The sequence below is a fragment of the Artemia franciscana genome, chromosome 1, assembly GCF_032884065.1.
Source record: "Artemia franciscana chromosome 1, ASM3288406v1, whole genome shotgun sequence".
Lineage (NCBI taxonomy): Eukaryota > Metazoa > Arthropoda > Branchiopoda > Anostraca > Artemiidae > Artemia > Artemia franciscana.
This window is the reverse complement of record NC_088863.1, coordinates 37198377-37220128: the sequence shown is the minus strand read 5'-3', so window position 1 is coordinate 37220128 and position 21752 is coordinate 37198377. Positions and strand designations below refer to the sequence as shown.

The window sequence follows — 21752 nt, the reverse complement described above, 5'->3', positions numbered from 1 at the left end:
CTTCAGAATTTCAGCTGTAGTCCATGGGGCTATGGGTGTTGATCTCCTAGAAAGACTTGGTTGGGGTTTTTGGCAATGGTGGATAAATTTCTCCTTTATTCTTTCATAAAAACTCAAATACCCTATTATAATTTTCAAAGCTCACCCTCTCAGGTATTGTAAACTCCCATGACGTAGTGAATGAATCATCTTTGAGCTTTTCGATGTTTGCTGGTGTATATCAGAATCTTAGAATCAAGCATCACTTGTTCTGTTCCTATACTCTTTCCAAAGGATCTGTTTCCTCTTTATTGACTTCAGAATTCGAGCTGTAGTCCATAGGGCTGTCTTAGATTCAGTGTATCAGAGAACCCTACATTTGAAGTTTCAAGCTCCTATCTACAAAATTTGGAATTTCGCATTTTTTGTCATAAGACAGATCACGGATGCGTGTTTATTTGTTTTTGTTTTGTTTTTGTTTTTTTTTCCCTAGGGGTGATCATATTGACTGAGTGGTCATAGAATTTCGCGAGAGAGCTCATTCTAATGGAAATGAAAAAGTTCTAGTGCCCTCATTATGTGACCAAAAAATTGGAAGGCACCTATACCCCATCCCACGCTCATTTTTTCCCGAAAGTCACCGCATCAAAATTCAGAGATAGCCATTTTATTCACCATAGTCAAGTAACCTAATAACTATGTCTTTAGGGACAACTTACTCCCGCGCAGTCCCCGTGGGATGGGCTGGAAGTTACAAACTTTGACCCGTGTTTACATATAGTAATGGTTACTGGGATGTGTACCGACGTTTAGAGGGGAATTTTTTTGGTTTAGGGGGGAGAGTTGGGGGAGGGTTACATGGGAGGATATTTCCAGGGGCGAAGAGAATTTCAATGAAGGAGGCGCGGTATTCTCCAGCATTATTTGAAAAAAGGATGAAAAAATAAATATGAAAAATTTTTCTACTGCAAGTAAGGAGCAGCAAAAGAACTTAAAACGAACTAAAATTATTACGCATATGAGGGGTTTACCTCCTCGTTATACCTCACTTTTTACGATACAGTATTTGTAGTAATTTCAGCTATTTATTCTACTGCCTTTGTGATTCAGAGTTTGGTTTAAGTTCTAAGGCTTAAAGCTCTAGTCACTAAAGTTCAAATGGGAAGGGAAATTGGCCTCTTCCATCACCCCTTTTTTCTCAAAAGTCTTCCGATAATTGCAATTAATTAATATGCAAAATTCTTTTTGATTATTTATGTTCAGAGAGCCAAGACCAAAACATACATTAATTCAAAAAGGTCTAGAAATTAAATAGAAAAAAAGCAATTTTTTTAAATGAAAGAAAGGAGCAACATTAAAACTTAAAACAAACAAAAATTACTCCGTATACGAAAGTGGCTTTTCCTCCTCAACGCCCCGCTCTTTGCGCTATAGTTTCTTACTGATTTAAAAAGTAGAGTTAAGAGAAAGAGTCAAACTTCAGGGTAAAGAGCGGGGCGTTGAGGAGGAAAAGCCCCTTTCATATACGGAGTAATTTCTGTTCGTTTTAAGTTTAAATGCTGCTCCTTACTTTCATTAAAAAAACTTGTTTTTTTTTCTATTTAATTCATAAGACGAAGGCACGAACTTGGAGTTTTTGCTCTGGAAAGGAAAAATATTTACAAGTAAAAAAGTAAAAGCCGAGTAAATATCTTGGAAAGAGATAAATGGAAATATAAGGAAATAAATAAAAAAAAACATACACACACATTACACAAGGAAGCAGGAAAGGAGTAAATAATATAGTATTTAGATAAAAGAAAATTTGCACCAACTTTGCATCTTTTCACTTTACTGAGGTGGAAATACTCAATAGTTTATGTCACTCATCAGGAGTAGCCTTACTAATAACTGCGGATAAAACCAAGGCAAGTCATGCATCACTGAACTTAACCCAGTTTGAGCTAGAAGATTTTCTTCTTTAGTTTTAGATACTTTCTCAACTGTTACTTTAGAATTTCTAAGCTTGTAAGCCGTACTCAAAAGTTCTTTCCGAGGCTTTGCAAGTTCAGATGGTATGACATTACTGTGCATTTTAGGCTACCAGCACAAGTCATGATACTATCTTTATGCCTAAGATTCAGAACAGAGACAAAATTAGGGTCCAAAACGGGCGAGAGTTCGAGCGGGAAGGGCGCTTGGTCTTATTTCTAATTCTGTCCATTTCCGTGAATTTTATATCCATCGAGTTTTGCACTAGTGTTGCTGATAAAAAGTCACGGACTGTCTCTTCAATATTCTCACTATCCTTAATAGGAATTCTGTGGATCAACAGATTTTTACGTTTTACGTACATTTCCGTATTCAAACACTGATCTTTAACAGCTATAATTGCATTTCTCAAGTCATAATTCTCTTGTGTCAGAGTTGAATTCTCTTTACGAAGATTTCCAATAATTTGCTTTAAGTCATCAACATGCTAAACGAAATGCTTTTTTCTGACCGACATCATTAATTATGCATTAAAAATTCACCTTGTAAATCAAATTAGTAAAATGACATTTCAAAGAGACTTAAGGCATGGGCCTCTTTTTTCATATAAAATCTAAGTCCCGTAACAAACAACACAAAAATTGTGATAGTAGAAGTAGTAGTAGTAGTAGTTGTTGTTGTTGCATTAGTGGCAGTAGCAGCAACAGTAGTAGTAGTAGTAGTAGTAGTAGTAGTAGTAGTAGTAGTAGTAGTAGTAGTAGTAGTAGTAGCTGTAGTTTTAGCAGTACTATTACCGAGAAAAATAGACATAAAGAAATCTGAAGTTAAATCTAATAAAAATTACCTTTTTATGAATCACTGAGAACCAAAACTAACAAAAATTACAATGAAATTGATTCAAACCAAGAACTAACAGTTACCAAGAACATAGTGGGTGGGAGAACATCTTTTGTATTTCTGGCAACAGCTTTCAATTTTACCTCAGTGTATTCACTTATATAATATCAACAACACAAAAATGATATATCAAGCTTAAAATATAGGTAAATTTAGATTCTTATAAAAAGAGTTAACATATCCCAAAAAGCAACGAGACTTAGATGGAATTTACCTCACCAGAAAATGAAGCATAAAAGGGAATGGCAGAGGATTGTCTTGTGTGTGTGTATGACTACGAAGGTATGGAGGGGCAAGTGAATGCTCAAATATTCCATGACAGTATGTTAAATCTATATACGAGCGGGGACTTACTCCCCATTTTCCCTTTATTTTTGGGAATATTTTTTGTTAAAGTACCAAATAGGATAGAAGAGAAAGCAACACCTCGATATTTATTGAGAAAACCCTTGATTAAACAGTGAAAGCAATGTGTTAAAACAACATTGAACTCTATTAGACACTCGTATTTTCCGTTCTCCTTTCTCCCTCCATAACCACCTAAAAGTTTAACCTCGGCAGGCTTAGCCATCCTACTGTAGTTAGATAATGACAACTCTAAAATCTCCAAGCCCTTTTGATCGGGGATAATCGAAAATAATCAGAGTCCGATAGCTCCACAGCCGAGAAGGCAAAGTTTCTGTTATAAATCGCAAGTGCAAATCCACAAAACTTATAAAAGGGTTCAGGGCAATAGACATGTCAGAGATCCATTGCATTGGATATTTATATGGTCATATCTCATTAAAATAGGAAAACATTTTAAGAAAAAATCCCACTATTCAAAAATCTTTGCTGCAGTTTAAAAATAACAAGAATATATTACCCCGGTATCGCTTTCGCTGTTAGGTGTCAAAATATTAACCCCTGTGATATAATCGCTTAATAACAGCTAAGTACTCGGTAGTAATTTCAAATACAGGCAAGTTTAAAAATATTTGTTATAGTCAACTAGAAATGTAGATTTGAAGATATGTGCAATAAAAATTTGATTTTTATTTTCCTAAGAGTCAGGCTTCGTAAATATAATTGATTATTGATTTGAAAGTAATTATTTACAAAGGCTTATCTTGACTTTGCATATTCATTATAATTCAAAAGCTGAATGAACACTAATAAGGATCTCTCATTCAGAAGAACCTTTACACAATAATTATGTATGTATGTATGCACGCACACTATATATCTCATGTATGTATGCACACTATGTATCTCTTGTACTATGCTAATGTTTTTGCCAGTTGGGGTATGCAAATGAGGTTTAAGTTATATGCAATAGGGGTCAGGCTATAGTCTTTAGATCCTTGTGTCCTATCTCTGGTGTCTAAGGCTCTACTACTTGCTGAGGGAATAGATTGCCAGGTGTTCAGTTGCCAGGAGCTTAGTTGCATGGAACCACGAAGTAGCAGTGAAGCTGATATCCAGTATGAATTAATACACTATCCTGGAAACACCTTATCTCACAATAATATATGTCCCATCTTTACAATTAAACAATTCTTAGAAGCAAAACGCAAGTACTCAATACAGAAAGTAACCCTTGGAAAATTCGATTAGAATAGAAAACCATACAGGGAGAGCTAGAGACCCACTGACAAATGGTTTGCTACCATTATAAAAATTACTTTTACTACTGTTACAATTAAGGCTAAGTGTATGAAATTGACATTTTCAGGGAATATTAAAAAGGGAATTTGAAGTAAATCTAAACAAACCATCTGCATACAAGTTTTCAATTGAGCGTATCACCGACTTCCCCGAACCAACCTAGTGTGTAATGTTGAAAATTACGGTTTGGATGCGGGAGATATTGAACTAACAGAGACGTAATATTTGAATTCACATTTAATATTTCTGCTGCGACTACACTGCTATTGCTGCTGCTTCTGTTACGATTGCTGTCACAACAACTGCTAGAAAGATACGAGTTCTGTAAATTCTATTACTACTGCTGTTACCTGTGGTACTGCTGCCGCAAAAGCTATTAAGGCAAAAATTTTTGAGAATGATGAAACAGTTTGTTCTATGCAGAGAGCTCGTTAAGAAGACTTTTTGGGGATTTATTTTTCAGGAAAACTTGATGATGTAGTCAGGAAAATTTGAAACGCGATAATGATTTTCGAAGTGTAAAACTACCAAAAATAACAATCACTATATGATGAAATCCAAAGCGAACAGAAATTACTATGAATAACAAAGTCAAACTCATAACGAGCAGAAATCAAGATGAATGGGGCTTATAATACCAGTACGTCCTGATTATCCAAGCATAATTTGTTTTTTATTGATAATAAAATAAATAATAAGTAATTTTCACTGAATAACTCCAAAATCATTAAGATTTTCAGAAATAAATATTGTATTTGTACTTGAAACTGGTAACCAACATTTCTTTGCGTTTTTTCAATAATCTTGGTTATGATATGGGCTTTTTGATATGGTGAAAAACAGTAATATCAAAATAAAGATTTTTTTTAGTAGACTACTAAACTTGTTCTAGTTTTCAAAAGGTGGGGGGAGGGGTCAGTCTTACTCATATTATTTGTTGCTAATTTTGAATAAGACTCGGTTATTTATCGTAGTTGTTGTTAATTTTTTGTTCAACTTGCGGCTAAAAAGCAAAATTTAGCTTAAGAAATCAAAAAATTGATGAAAAGCTTAAAGATTTGTCATTCCAAACTACAGCTAATTTTCATGCTAATTTTCCGGTTGGAACGATGGTTTCTGAAATTTATGATGCAGTACACATTGAGTATCAGCCCAAATTTGAATTAATCTAAAAACACCTAAAAACCTGTATGCATATGATTGAATTATTACAAAACCGTCTCAATCAGCTTGAGCTGAAACTAGATGACATAGAGCAGGAAGGGAGAAATGATTCCCTGCTATTTAACGATGTCAAACAGATTTCTTCACAAAGTGTTGGTGATGCTATAAAACACGTATTGTTTGTAAAGATGGACCTAACTAATATTGCGGTTTCGGACATAATTAGTGTTAAGCGATTTAGTGTTTTTTCAAATATTGCACAAAGACCAGATAAAGTTGCCCCTGTCCTCGTTCAGTTTGGATCAAAAGAAAAGGTCCGTCATGTATTTAAAGCAAACAAGTAGTTTATTGGCTCAGGATTGTTTGTTGCCATGAATCTTACTAATTGAAAGCGTGATCTTCTGAGCGCTTCAAGAGATAAGTTTGTAATTTGCTGTGTGTGGTCAGATCAAGGCCGTATTTTTGTGCGTGAAACCCATTCTGCTCCGATTAGGTGGATCTGGTCTATTGATGACCTTATATATTATTTTTGATTTATGCGTTTAAAAAATTTTTTTCTTCCATTCTGCTTTATTTCTTTTGTATTATTATTTTTTAATGGTATTCTCTTTCGCATTTTTGAAACATATTTATGTTTAATTTATTATTTAGATTCATTTTCATCATTTTTCATCCCCAATGATTTATCTGTCATTCCTGTTTACTCGTCTTCCTCTGTTTTTTTGTGTGTTTTTTTTCCTGTTAATGCTGAAGTTTTACTTTTTTTTATGTGAAAAATAGTTACGTCTGATCAAGATCGTTATAGTCTTCAGGGTTGTTTATCGAGAGGTATTGTTGGTGATAATAGTATAACAAGTGTTGAGCTAAAGCCTATGAGGGAATGTGATTTAATTCGGCCATCATATTATCAATATATAAATGAAAGGAGTCTGCGAATATGTTTTTGTAACGTCCACGCAACTACAAGCTACCTAGATATTTTAGAATTAATCGGTCAATTTTCTTCTTCTTTTGATATCATAGGGTTATGTGAAACATTTCTTAGCTCAAACCAATCAATCTCTCTGTATTCATTTTCAGGTTATGATTTTCGTATCAAGAACCAAGTATTGATGGGTCGTAATGGTGTTGGTTTCGTTGTAAAGAATGGGTTAAATTGTCAGAAAAGGGATGATCTTAGTATATGAAAGGAAGGTAAGGTTGAAGCTTTTTCAATTGAAATTGAATTTGGTGGTAAAAAGAATACAATTAGTATGGTGTAAAAGCCGCCCATGCTCTCTTGGATGATTCCGTGGGAGGAATGAGTCAGCTGATATCAAAAGTACCGTCTGGAGCAAGTCATATTGTTATGGGTGATTTTAAGTTTAACCAGTTGAATTTATCTAGTAATAATGTTGATTTTTTAAGTTTTTTGATATCAAATGATCTATACCCGCTTGTGAGTGTACCTACGAAAATAACGTGATTGAGTTCAACCTTAAAAGATAACAATTTCTTTCGTTCTGCTGATTTGAAACTTCGTTATGCTGATGTTGTGACTTTTCCTTGTTATGACCATCTTCCTTTGGCTGGTGTTTTGAAGTGTCAGTTAGGTAGACCCAATAAAAAGAAAATAAAGAAAAGGTTGACGAAAAAAGAGAGTCTTCAATAGTTTGCGGAGGAAGTTAGTGTCGTCGATTGGACACCTTTATTTTCTGAAGAAAAATCCCCTACGAGAGCACTTGATGAAAGGTGATGAAAGAGAAGAAACAGGAAGCCCGAAAGCCATGGATAAAAATTGACATAATGGAAGAGAGGAAGCGAAGGATTGAGCTTTATCAAGAATATCTAGATGATAAAAGTGATGCTTCGTTTCAATTGTTTAAAAAGCAACGTAATTTCGTGAACAAATCACGTCGCAAAGCTATGGCTGAATATTATGGTTTAAAGTTTCCAAATAGTTAAGGAAATATGAAAGAAACCTGAAAACTGATTAAAGAAATGATTGGTGGGAATGCTGATAATTAGGGGGATGAAATGCAACTTGAGCGCTACGCCCGTGAAGATAAGAGTGAAACTGTAAATAAGTTCGGAAGTTTTTTCTTCTATTATTGGTTGTGAAGTGCAAAATAGTGTAAAAAATAGATGTCAACAGGTTCAAGAGCATATCATATGTAATAATAGAGGTGAGACTTTTGAATTAGTGTTTGATTCGTGTACACGTGATGAACTACTTAAAATAGTTAAATATCTTAAATCAAATTCTGCTGCAGTAGACGGTTTATTTCTTTGAGCGTTTAAAGCAATAATCCATTATATACTATCGTGCCTGCTCTTCATCATTAATCTGTTACTTGAAAAGGGCAGTTTTCCTGATCAGCTAAAAGTTGCTAAAGTGATACCACATCATAAAGGTGGTCCCAAAATGGGAATTGAGAATTGGAGACCAATTTCTATTCTTCCCTTGTTTTCTAAACTACTAGAAAAAGTGGTTCATAATCGTCTATATGGCTTCCTACAGGCTAATATTTTACTGATTGAGATCCAATTTGAATTTTGCAAAGGGCACTCGACGACGAATGCTCTACAGCATCTCGTGAAATCGGTGAATAGTGTTATAGATAGAGGTGAAACACCATTGTCTATATTTATTGATATTCGTAAATCATTCGATACAGTTGATTTTCAAACGTTACTAAGTCGATTGGAGTCGTTAGGTGTCGGAGGAAAGTGCCTGAAATGGTTTGAAAGCTATCTCACAGGAAGATCTCTTAAAGTAGTCTTGAGTGATGTGAGCTCAGCAGCATTTCGAGTGATGTGTGGAATACCACTAGGTTCAGTGTTGGGTCCGCTTCTTTACCCTATCTATGTTGATCTAATGCATTCTACCTGAAAGATGTGTGTCTTACCTCGTTTGCTGATGATACCATTTTAACTGTGTTTACCTAGTTTGTGGAGGAGCTGGTGAAAAAAGCAAATCTTGCACTGGAAAGGCTAGAGGTTTTTACCTCATTAAGTCTACTTTGCGTAAATGTGCAAAAGACATTTTAATGACGTTCTGCAGAGTTGGTATACCGCTAGATGTGTATGCACTTGTAACTTTACGTGGTAAACCAATTCAGTAAGTTGATCATCTCCGCTATCTTGGTTTTTATCTGGATTACCACCTGTCATGGAGATGTCACAGTGACACTATTTCATCAAAAATTGCCCGTGGGGCTAGCATTCTTCGGTGTTTGCAGTACTTTCTCCCACAGAGGATACTTGTACCTATAAGTTATTTGTTGGTTTATCCATATATCTCCTACGGCTGCCTCCAATGGAGCAGAAACTTCTTATCCAACTATAGAAGAGTGCAAATTCTACGAAATAGAGCAGTTAGAAAAATAGGTAATGTCCAGAATGTGCATGACACCTGTGTTTGCTTTACGTCACTGAGGCTCCTTAATGTTGGTCAGATTAGAGAATACCAGGTGGCTGTATTTGTGTTTCAGTGTCTGAATGGCCTAGTTCTGGAAGTGTTTCAAAGTTTTTACCAAACAAATAGTGATCTGCATAATTATGGAACAAGGCATAGTAGTGATATCGTTGTGGATTTACTTCAGGGTACCCAGTCTTCATTCTCAATGAAACACCTGGGTCCAAGTGTATGGAATGAGCTAGTACTGAGCATTAGGGCGGCAGAACAAGTACCTCAGTTTAAAAAGAAATTAAAAGATTATTTTTGGGGGATAAATGTTGATAAATGTTGAATTTTATTATGGGTGGTAGGGTAATTAGGTGAAGAAGGGTTGGTTTGGGAGGTAAGGGTGGACAGGAGGGTAAGGTGGGGTTGGGAGGATTGAAAGGCGTGAGGGGGAGTTGTGTATTACTGAGAAAGAGAGATTGGATTTGTTCTTATAGGTAAGTAGATATGTAGATATCTGGACTTTTGAACCAATACAAACCCTCATAGGTTTTCTCCAGCGCGAAAGTGTTGTATTTTATTTATCTATTTGTGAATGTTGAAATAAAAAACTTGAACTTGAAAAAAAAATTGTTACGTTTTCAAGATCATTTGACTCTATTTCCACTAATTTCTGAGTTAATGGAGCTCCTTAAATTTCTTTGAAAAGCTAATATTGTGGAAAAAGTTTTAAAATTAAGCAAAGAATGAAACAAAATAAAAGTTATTCCAGCTCTTAGCAATAATTTTCTTAATTGAAATTTTCAGTTCCTTTTAAATTTATCTACGATCCAATCCATTAAAATCTAGGTTTTGTCAAACTGCTCAAAACTTCAGGTTTTATATCACAAATTAAACTGTTTCTCTATACTTTGAGCATCTCTAAAAAAAAATATAATAAAATAAAGCTCTGATTGATGGTATATGTCCATGGTTTTTGTTTTAAATTCAAATGAGCTCTCATGTCCTACATAAAAGAAAAAACCAAATACCTCAAAAGTAAAGATCGCAAAATCCTTGACACAGGCTTCAAATTATTTACGGTTAATTTTTTTCGGTCAAGTGGACACGAATTATTTGTGTTCAACCACTGCATTATACAAAGTTTGCAAAAAGAATGTTCGCATTTCGGAGCCTGAAATATAAACACAACAATAAACTACCTAAAATTACTCATAGCATTATGAATAATATAAGTTTGTTTTCTTGGTTCAAAATTTTTACTTCTCTTAACAAAATTATGTTTATATATATGTAAAATAGATGATTTATCATAAGAAAATTTCACATTTTACCCTATCAATTTACATAACTAGCCCGAATAGAACCAAATTGCTATAATGTATTTACATGTTCCAGTGTAGGGCTCCCGTGGGAAAACAAGGTTGAATAGTGCCAATGACTTGTCATCAGCTGTTCCATAGTTAAACATAAAGTATCTAGTAAGTTTAATATAACACATTAAAAGCCATGAGCCCGAGGAAATTTATCTGATCTTCAAAACCAGGCAATCGTTGGCAATTGTATCAAACTAATAGTCCTAGAAGTAAGTGAACTCATGTGAAAAAAATTAGAGCACCATGTTCTAGTAATCGACTATTTTATGGGAACTAGCCATCCCCCAAACCACTTTTGTCCACAAGGATATTCGACTAAAATTTTGAGACAGCAATTTTGGTTCAGCATTTTCAAAGGTCCAATAACTATGAATCCGGACACATCATTACACCTCACAACCATTTGGGAAAAGACTTTAAGTTATGGAACTTGATCACTGTTTGAGTATAGAATTTTTATCAGGAGATGTGCGGATATTTTCCAAGAAGAATTTTTTGTGTGGAGAGATTTTCCACGATAAGAACTTTTCATGAGGGAGAAAAGTTTGGAAACGACGGGAGAAGTTTCGTCGTTGGTTATTCAGTTTTACATGCAGAGAAAACGTTCTCTAGGATTTGTCAAGGGAATTGTGAGAATCGATTAAATTGTGTTATTTTCACTTCGGGGGAAGCTGGATTATCTGCAGAAGTAGATTTTTGTCAGGGGACTTTTCAACAGATGAACTTAAGATTTATTGAAGAAACTTGCAGCACGATGAACAAACAACAGATTTTTTTAATTAGAGCGAAGAAAATTTTTAACTAGGAACTGTTCGAAGAGAATTTTATCGTGGGGATGAATTTTAAGTGGGATACTATTAACACAGTTGAAAGTTGTCAAGGGTAAGAGAGAAATATCCCATGGAGGAGGAAGGTGTATTTTTCATTATGATTTGAAAAACGATCAAAGAGGAAAGTAAAGCAGTTGTGAAATAGCATTCATTCAGGCGGCATCTGAAACCGGTATAAATATCACAAAGATTTGACAAAAAAGGATCAGATAACAAGATTTACAGGTGGTGGAATGCATTAAAATAGAATCAAAATAAATTGGAATAATTTTGGCAGGATTTGTCTTGTCAAAAGGATTGGTGTGAAGCGGGTGTTTGTTTTAGAAAGAAACAGGCGAAGGCCGGCACAACTATAAAAACAAAGGCTGTAACAAGGTAATATCTTTCTAATTTGCTTCCTATTTTGCATGTGAAATAGCTGTTTGAATTGGTCAAGTAATGGCTTAGCCTATTGCAAATTTTCTCCAAGTGAGTAATTAACGGAGTTTTATGAGGTAGGCTACAGTGCATTTTTCTTGGAGTCAATTACTATTTTGTATAATGGGAGAAAAAAGGAGGAAGGGCAAATCTGACAAGTCTTTTCTTACATCAAGTCCTATGGAAGAAATCTTACTGAAATTGCTAGCTGATAGTTTGAATCTAGTTTTACAGATTGCTAATAATAGATCAGCTACGTTAAATGAGCAAAATATTAATTTTAAGGACTAGTTTTAAGTCTTAAGGACTAGAGCAAATAATTTCTAAGATCGAATAATCCATATTGGAATTGAATTGGGAGGTGGAAAGTATTAAGCCTAAAGATCCTAGCCTTGAGGTAAAAACAAGGATTTGAGCAGCCATTTCTCATTGTTAGTTTACGAAAGTTCTTTTTGAAATCACAGTTATCCATCTTAAAGCATACAATGATGAAGCTGGAAATTTAGAAACAAAAAAAAAACATTTTAGAATGGAACCCGACAGTAAATGATACTGGAAACACTAAGACGATTTCTGATTAAATAATTTCGTCAGGCCTTGGGTATCACGAAACACCCAACTACATGTCGGCTGTTGTCCAGCCTGAAAAAAAGCTGATAAAGGTTACTATGGGAATCATGTAGCTGAAAATTGCATTTCTAAAACAGGCTCAAAATCTTCGTGGTAAAACTATCATGGGCAATCAGAATGTTTCTTTTAACTAATGATTCTCCCCCTCTGTTCGAGACGTTTGAAAAAAACTTTTGAGTATCCGAAATAATATTGCGAAACAACAGGTTTTGAAACTTGGATTAAGAGATCTATATCACCATCTCTATGCATTCGTTTCCTTCAGGAAGGGCCAGTAGAAAGATCTGGGAGCTTCTGCCACAACAAATAATGCGTATTTTTTAATGTATTGTTTCTTTTGTGTCAACAAGAGCTTTTGCTGGATGAGTATATTTATTAATGTTGTTATTACTATTTACAAAATATGAGGAGGTATACAGGTACGGCTTCAGGGTATTTAGTTAGGGCAAAATATGATTATGATACAACTTAAGGGTAAAATTAAACTGCTTGAGAGAAATTCTTTGAATGATAATGAAGAAATAAATTCAGCTTTATCGTGATGATTCGGATGAGATGACTCTTCAGAGTATTCAAGGTGTAATTGAGCCGTAAAATATATTTTGGCTTGCGAATTAATGAATGCTTTGGATTTGAATTGACAAGATCATTTAGTGGTTTTTCATTTGAATCGTGAAGGGCTGAATAGTTTTTATAATTATTTATCCAAGTTCTGTTATAATGTGCATAATTTAGTTGTTTGACTGAAACTTTATTTAGTGCTGAAAATGAAGAGCTATCACATATTGAGTCTTATAATTTTCTCAGGAAGAATAGAAGCGATTCAAAGCATAGTGGGATGGCTGTTTGCAACAGAATGATAAAACATCCCTTAGTTCTTGTGATTTAATGTATAGTTTCAGTTTCTTTCCTACTACAAATGTTTGCAAGAGAGTAACGGAGAATACTGCTGCTTCAATTGATAATTTATTAATCAGTAAGACATATAGTAAGCCAAAAGTAATCACTAATGATGTGTCATATCATTATGCGATTATTGTTTTTTGTGATATTATAGTTTCTCATTATGGTTCAATTAATCGTAATGGTTTTAATGAGATGTTTTTGTGAAAGGTTATGTCTCGAAGTTTAGGAAAATCTTGAGCAGGTCTGATTGGTCCTTTTTTAACCAGTTTACCACTTTTGGTGAAACAAATAGTGAATGGTACAGCAAAATCAATGATATTCTTAATAAAATATGCTTAAGAAAAGTAACAAAGCAACACAGAAGCGATACAAAACCCAGGAAGCCTGGAAGCCTGAGTCTAATTAATTCTACTGAAAAAGACAGGCATTATATAGAATATGTGTTTTACGTAACAATGACTTGGGCCAAGATGCATATATATATAAAAATTACAGTGTTGCATTTAATTAATTGTTAGGAAAGGCAAAGCAGATATTTTACAAAGCAGTTTGAAGAGGCTAAGGGTTCCTCTGCAAAAACTTGGATAATTATTCTATTGGTTATTGGTCATAAAAATTACCATTGCCACAATTTGTTGTTAACACTAACCTTCACCAAGTTGCAAATGAAATGATCTGTTATTTTTCAAAGTTGGAATGAATATAAGAGCCTTGATTGAGAAACGCTTTAAAGAAGGAACGTATGATAAATATCTGCCTCCGTCAAGTGATACAAGCTTCTTATCACAGAAAACCAACACTCGAAGTGACAGAATGTGTGAATGAGATGAAAAAGTGTGCCACAGGATCTGACTTGGTATCTCAAAATGTTGTTAAGGAATTTTGTCATCTATTTTACCCATGTTTGTGGAAATGGTAAATGGTTGTTTCAAAGATGGAAAGTTTTCAGATATTTTTAAAAGAGCGAGGAATGTGCCATTGTATAAAGGTAGTGACCGAGATGATTACAGTAATTTTCAGACTGGATAATTTTTACAGTGATCAGGCTTCAGAAAGAATTATTCAATTGAACACACATTGCAATTTTGACAACTTTGGTTAATGGTGCTTCATATAGCAAGATGAAGATCGCTACAGTATTTTCAAACAATTTGAAAGCTTTTTTACATTTCACCAAAGAATTATATTGAAGAAATTGGAGAATTGCGGAGTGAGAGGTAGTATCATGAATTTAATATATTCATATTTGAGTAACAGACACTTGTTTTACAAAGTAAATGGTACGCATTCTCATGATTTTGCAACTACTTGTGGGGTTCCCCAAGGATATCCCCTCGACCCGATTCTTTTATCTATATAAATTAATGATATTTCTAATTTGATTTATAACTTGTATCAAAGATTTGAAGTGAATCAAAAAACCACTAAACGAGTGAAGAATCAAATATTATTCGCTGTGACCCATCATATACAGTGGCAGGAAGGTCTGAAAAAGAGCGGGTTCAGAGGCTATCAGATGAACATGGCCAAGATTGCAAGTGGTTATGCCTCAACAAATAGAAACTCAATTACAGTAAATCAGAGTTTATAGTTTTTGTCCGTCCAAGAAATTATTATCCTTGGCTTAAAGAGCTTATTTGCTCTAAGAGAATAATTTCCAAGAAATTATTATCCTTGGCTTAAAGTGCTTTTCATGTCATGAAAAGAGAAATCACCAATGCAACAGCATAAAAACATAAAAAAAATGAAAGTTTATTTATGTACAAATATTTTTTCTCTTGTTCTCGTATTGCGCTTAAGATATATATATATATATATATATATATATATATATATATATATATATATATATATATATATACATACATATAAATATATATATATATATATATATATATATATATATATATATATATATATATATATATATATATATATATATATATATATATATATATATATATATATATATATATATCATGAAAAGAGAAATCAGCAATGCAACAACACAACCACATAAAAAAAAATAGACAGCAGGAGAAAAGGAAGACTGTTTTCCTAAATTAGTGATTAATATAGACCAGCACTTGAATGAGGCCTTAACCCTACTCATCCATACAATCATATAGGTCAAACAGCATAGCCAAACACAATCAACCATAAAGAATAATCCATGGACAGGCAGTCATGTCGTCAATAAGTATAAGTTGTCATTTACCAAACAATAGAAAAAATAATAAAGACAAATAATTCAGAGGCAACAACCCAACACAAGGGCTCGTCAGGAGAATACACTTGCCAATAGGGTTTCGCCACTTTAAATTCTCTACCCAACCATGTGTTGTGGCTACCACAGAATATCCATGGCATCCCCGTGTCAGGTATCGCACCCAAAATATATGCCTATAAAAAAAATACAGCAAATGTAAAACAACCAAGTAACACCAAAACAAGCTTATCCTGTTAATATATCCTTCTTTTTAGCAACAATAGGTAAACTAAATATGATAAAATTCACCAAATCACAAATATTAACACATTGCAAAAAAAAAAATTTACTGAACTAGACAATTATAGAAATCATCTTTACCATGTGGCTATTTCTTATGAAAATCTGCTCTATTAGAAACACAATTCAAAATAAATTGCACTGTATCATAGTTTTTTGAACCTCCAAAATTAGTTGAAAATTTCTTTAAGTACTTCCAGATAATTCTTTTGATATTTATGTAAAAGTTCGTTATAATGAAAACTAAATTTTTTAAATTGCCAAGTTAATTTATTTGCAGAAAAACCTCTTGATATCAATTTTTGGCTGAAGATTTTACATCTATTTTTAAAATCAATATAATTACTACAAATCCTAGCATAACGAAATAACTGTGAGAAAAACGAAGAATATGTGATATTTGAGTGTATATTACTTTCAGAGAATGGCAAACTAATCACTTCAAAATCAAAATCATCCGTTTTATTATACATTTTAAAACTTAATTTATTATTATCACAAATATTAACATTTAAATAGAAGAAATGATCTTCATGACCAGCGCCATGAGTAGGTTCAAGAGTAAGCTCTGATGGATATATATATTTAGAAATATTCATGGAATTCTTATAATTTAAGACCAAAATATCATCTAAATATCTTTTATTATTTGACAAAACATGTTTTAAATTATTTGAATTATTCTTATCCATCATATATTTATATTCTAGTTGATTTAAAAACCAGTCAGCTATAAATGAGCTTGCATTCCCCCCCCCCCCATGGGAATTCCCACGATTTGCTTGTACAAATCAACGCCAAATCTTATATAAGTATTGTATAAAACAAATTCTAATAACTCAAAAATCATATCCAACCTCTAATATTTCAAGTTAACTGTGGTATTAAAGCAATTTGTCCATATAGCTTTTCTATTATAAGTGTCTATTTTTAAGAACCTTTTACTAGATAAGAGGAAAGATTTCTTGATAACAGTTTTTAAATTATCTAACACTACATTAAGTGATAAATTAGTGTACATTGTCGCAGAATCGAAAGACTCAATTCTTTTAGCTGAAACCATTGCTAAAGACTCTATCACCTGCAGTGAATTATTAGCACTCCAATATGGATTAAAATTCGAAAAATTTTTAATACCAGAACAATAGGTTTTAAGTTTATTTAAAATTTCCTTTAAAATTAAAGAGAAGTCAGTAGCAGAAATGCGGGTTGGACATTTAGCTGTTCCAGCAATAAACCGTGGCTTAGGGGGACTCTTATGAAATTTTACAGTCCAATATAGGAAACGGAACATTTTATCATTGTCATTTATTTTAATATTAAAATTTTTAAAAACAATTTCTTCAGTCTTTTCAATTAAATTCTCATCGTCTAAATTTACCTTTTCGTAAATATTAGTTGTGCGTAAATCCCTTTTTAAGATATCACAATAAAGCTTCTGACAAATTATGGCAAAATTATTATTAGCTTTATCCACTGGCACAATTACAAATTTTTTCTGTAGATTAGCAATTGCTTGTTTAATCTTCGCATTATAAAATAATGATTTAGTGTTACTATTTTTTAAATTAGAATATATTTTATTTCTTATTCTACTAATAATTAAATTCTTCCAGCTTTGAAAACTCTCTTTACTTATATTCTCTTTCTTACACCTCTTATCAATAAATAAATCAAAATCATTTTCCAAGCCATCAAGAACACTCGATGGTTTCAGATGATGAGAAAGGCGGAAATTAGCCCCTTTATTCATTATAATTTGAAGATCATATTGCTTTATTATTGAAAAGTCCCCTGTTATAACATGTTTGTAAGTAGGATTTACAAATGGGCGAAGTTGCTTACAATATTTGTATCACTATCTAATCTCTTAAGTAATAAATTTGTAATCTAATCTAATTTGTAAGTGATCTAATCTGTATCACTATCTAATCTCTTAAGTAATAAATTATAATTAAAAATAATTTGCCCAATAGTTTTTGATAATTTATAAGTTAAAACTGGACTATCATTATAATTCAAATGACAAGGAAGGGCCTGTTTCACATGCCGCTGATTTCAAATTTCTGGTAAATTAATATCTTCAATCTGCTTACAAGTAAAATTAAGAGGTAAATATAATCTGTTATCCTTATTACCAATCTTATCAAACTTTTTCTTTTTTGAAAAAAATTTCGTTTTAGTTAGAATGCAAATTGTATCACATATTACTTTAAATTTATATTCAAGAGCTGTATTATTCTTAACAATCCAGAAAAGTTTGATTAAATTCCTCTTGGATAAACTATTTAGACATTTTATTACAGAAATCATACCCCTAGATTCAAGTCGCTGGCATAGATCTATAGAAAGCATATGTAGATCTAATTCATTTTTTCTATTATTTTTTGTATGTCCTCTCGATCGTTTTTTACGTTTAGTAGGACAAGTAAAAGAAGGATGGTCCATAAAACCATCAAAACATTTAACAAAAACCTGAAACATGTCATCATATTTTACTACACGATCATTTAGCCCAAAAGGATAAGCTGTACCAAGAGTATGGATCCAGAAATCCTCTTGTTTACGTAGTCTATTATTTTTCTCTTCTTTATTTAAATTTTCTAACTCTAAATTTTCTAATATCGTGACATTTATATCTGATATGGAACATTTACCATTATTACAATGTTGAACTAGATAGTTATTAGTTTTTTCATTATTAACTGTTGTCTTGTGTCCAGAAAATCTTTTATATATATTATTAGTTGTTTCCCCCACATATTGTAGGCAGCATTCATTTTATTCTAATAGGTAAATTACACTGGTTGTTCTACAATTAACATTACCACGTCACTTGCATGCAACAATTTTACTATACAATGTACTCTTAACAAAAGCCCTCGGGATAAAACGATCTTGGCAAAGAAAACAACGACTCTTACACTTACTAACTTTCAAAAAATCGTTCCGAGTTCCTAGGCTAATATTTCTGTTTTGTTGCATTAAAAGTTATTGAAAATAAATCCAAAACAAACCAACATCCGAATCAAAATCCAACAATCAAAGTCCAAAAAACCTGCCAAGGTCAATAGGTCAATAAATTCATAAAAAAAAGTATGAAAGAACATGAAATTTGCATAAGTGCCCAATAATCTCACCAATAATTAACAATATCAGGTTAAAAACCTGGACCAGGGTAAAGGTCTGTCGGGGAGAAAACTAAAACATTTTCTCCACCAGCCTGGATCCAACCTGGAATAATATCATGAAAAGAGAAATCACCAATGCAACAACACAAACACATATAAAAAAAAGAGAGACAGAAGGAGAAAAGGAAACTGTTTTCCTAAATTAGTGATTAATATAGACCAGCACCTGAATGAGGCCTTAACCCTACTCATCCATAGAATCACATAGGTCAAACAGCATAGCCAAACACAATCAACCATAAAGAATAATCAATGGACAGGCAGTCATGTCGTCAATAAGTATAAGTCGTCATTTACCAAACAATAGAAAAAATGATAAAGACAAATAATTCAGTGGCAACAACCCAAACACAAGGGCTCATCAGGAGAATACACTGGCCTATAGGGTTTCGCCACTTTAAATTCTCTACCCAGCCAGGTGTTGTGGCTACCACAGAATATCCAAGGCATCCCTGTGTCAGGTATCACCCCCAAATACATGCCTATGAAAAAAAAACCCAGCAAATGTAAAACAATCAAGTAACACCAAAACAAGCTTATCCTGTTAATATATCCCTGTTTTTAGCAACAATAGGTAAACTAAATATAATAAAATTCACCAAATCACAAATATTAACACATTGCAAAAATAATTGGCACTGCATCATCATTTGTCGAACCTCCGAAATTGGTTGAAAATTTCTTTAAGTATTTCCAGATAATTCTTTTGATATTTATTTGAAAGTTCGTTATAATGAAAACTAATTTTTTTAAATTGCCAAGTTAATTTATTTGCAGAAAATCCTCTTGATATCAATTTTCGGCTTAAGATTTTACATATATTTTTACAATCAATATAATTACTACAAATCCTTGCATAACGAAGTAACTGTGAGAAAAACGCAGAATATGTGATATTTGATTGTATATTACTTTCAGGGAAAGGGAAACTAATCACTTCAAAATCAAATTCATCCGTTTTATTATACATTTTAAAACTTAATTTATTATTATCAAAAATATTTACATTTAAATCTAAGAAATGATCTTTATGACCAGCGCCATGACTAGGTTCAAGAGTAGGGTCTGATGGATATATATTTTTAGAAATATCAATGAAATCCTTACAATTTAAGACCAAAATAGTATCTAAATATCTTTTATTATTTGACAAAACATGTTTTAAATTATTTGGATTATTCTTATCCATCATATATTCATATTCTAGTTGACTTAAAAAAAAGTAAGCTATAACTGGGCTGGCATTCCCCCCCATGGGAATTCCCACGATTTGCTTGTACAAATCACCACCAAACCTTATATAAGTATGATATAAAACAAATCCTAATAACTCAAAAATCATATCCACACTGTAACATCTCACGTTAACTGTGGTATTGAAGCAATTTGTCCATATAGCATTTTTATTATAAGTGTCTATTTTTAAGAACCTTTTCAAACAGTTCGTGGTAACGAACTGTAGTAAGGAGCGACCCTGCTCAATAGTAACCAAAACTCTAAAAAATGGAATTTTGATACCAATACCTACATCAAAAGAATCGCATTGTAATGCTGGTTTTAAATATATAAGTTTTATCAAGTTTAGTCTTACCCATCGAAAGTTACGAGCCTGAGAAAATTTGCGTTATTTTAGAAAATAGGGGGAAACGCCCCCTAGAATTCATAGAATCTTAACGAAAATCACACCATCAGATTCAGCGTATCAGAGAACCCTACTGTAGAAGTTTCAAGCTCCTATCTACAAAAATGTGAAAATTTTGTATTTTTTGTCAGAAGGCAGACCACGGATGCGTGTTTATTTGTTTTTTTGTTTTTTTTTTCTTTTTCCCAGGGGTGATCGTATCGACCCAATTTTCCTAGAATGTTGCAAGAGGGCTCATTCTAACGGAAATGAAAAGATCTAGTGCCCTTTTTCAGTGACCAAAAGAAATTGGAGGGCACCTAGGCCCCCTCCCACGCTAATTATTTTACCAAAGTCAACGGATCAAAATTCTGAGATAGCCATTTTATTTAACGTAGTCAAAAAACCTTATAACTGTGTCTTTGGGGACGACTTACTCCCCCACAGTCCCCATGGGAGGGGCAACAAGTTACAAACTTTGACCAATGCTTACATATAGTAATGGTTATTGGGAAGTGTACAGGCGTTTTCAGGTAGATTTTTTTTGGTTAGGGGAGGGGTTGAGAAGAGGAGGATATCCTGGGGGAACTTTCCTTCGATAATTTGTCATGGGGGAAGAAAATCTCCATGAAGGGAGCGCATGATTTACTAGCATTATTTAAAAACACAATGAAAAAATAAATATGAAAAAGTTCTTTCAGCTGGAAGCAAGGAACAGCATTAAAACTTAAAACAAACAGAAATTATTACCCATTTGAGGGGCTCACCTCCTCCTAATACCTCGCTCTTTACGTTAAAGTATTTTTAGTAATTTCAACTATTTATTCTATGGCTTTTGTGATTCTGGGGTCATTCTTAATGAATTGGGACAAAATTTAAGCTTTAGTGTAAAGAGCGAGGATCTGACAAGGGGGCGAACCCCCTCATATATGCAATAAAAATATGAGAATACAAAAGTTCTTTACGTAAGCTAATTTATAAGTTACGTAAATCTTTTACTAATAAAAATATTCGTAAAAAATTAAAAGTTCTAGTTGCCTTTTTAATTGACCAAAAAATCGGAGGGAAACTAGGCTTCCTCCCCCGCTCTTTTTTTCTCAAAATCATTCGATCAAAATTATGAGAAAGCCATTTAGCCAAAAAAAAAAAATACAAATTTCGTTTTAATTATTCCTCTGCGGAGAGCCAAAATCAAAAAATGCATTGATTCAAAAACGTTCAGAGATTAA

At 33.0% G+C, this 21752-nt stretch overlaps 1 protein-coding gene and 1 long non-coding RNA gene across 4 annotated transcripts in view; one reads left to right on the top strand and one right to left on the bottom strand.

Annotated features, from left to right (window-relative positions):
* Nucleotides 1–21752, top strand: part of LOC136029163 (uncharacterized) — a 902097-nt gene that overhangs the window by 517053 nt on the left and 363292 nt on the right. The gene's annotated exons all lie outside the window — the stretch shown is intronic.
* The window catches only part of LOC136029128 (uncharacterized), a 62254-nt gene that overhangs the window by 20389 nt on the left and 20113 nt on the right, over nucleotides 1–21752 (bottom strand). For both annotated transcript variants that reach the window (XR_010617982.1, XR_010617981.1), the window contains exon 3: nucleotides 10075–10217. This is a non-coding gene — a long non-coding RNA (uncharacterized LOC136029128). The remainder of the gene's footprint in view (nucleotides 1–10074; nucleotides 10218–21752) is intronic.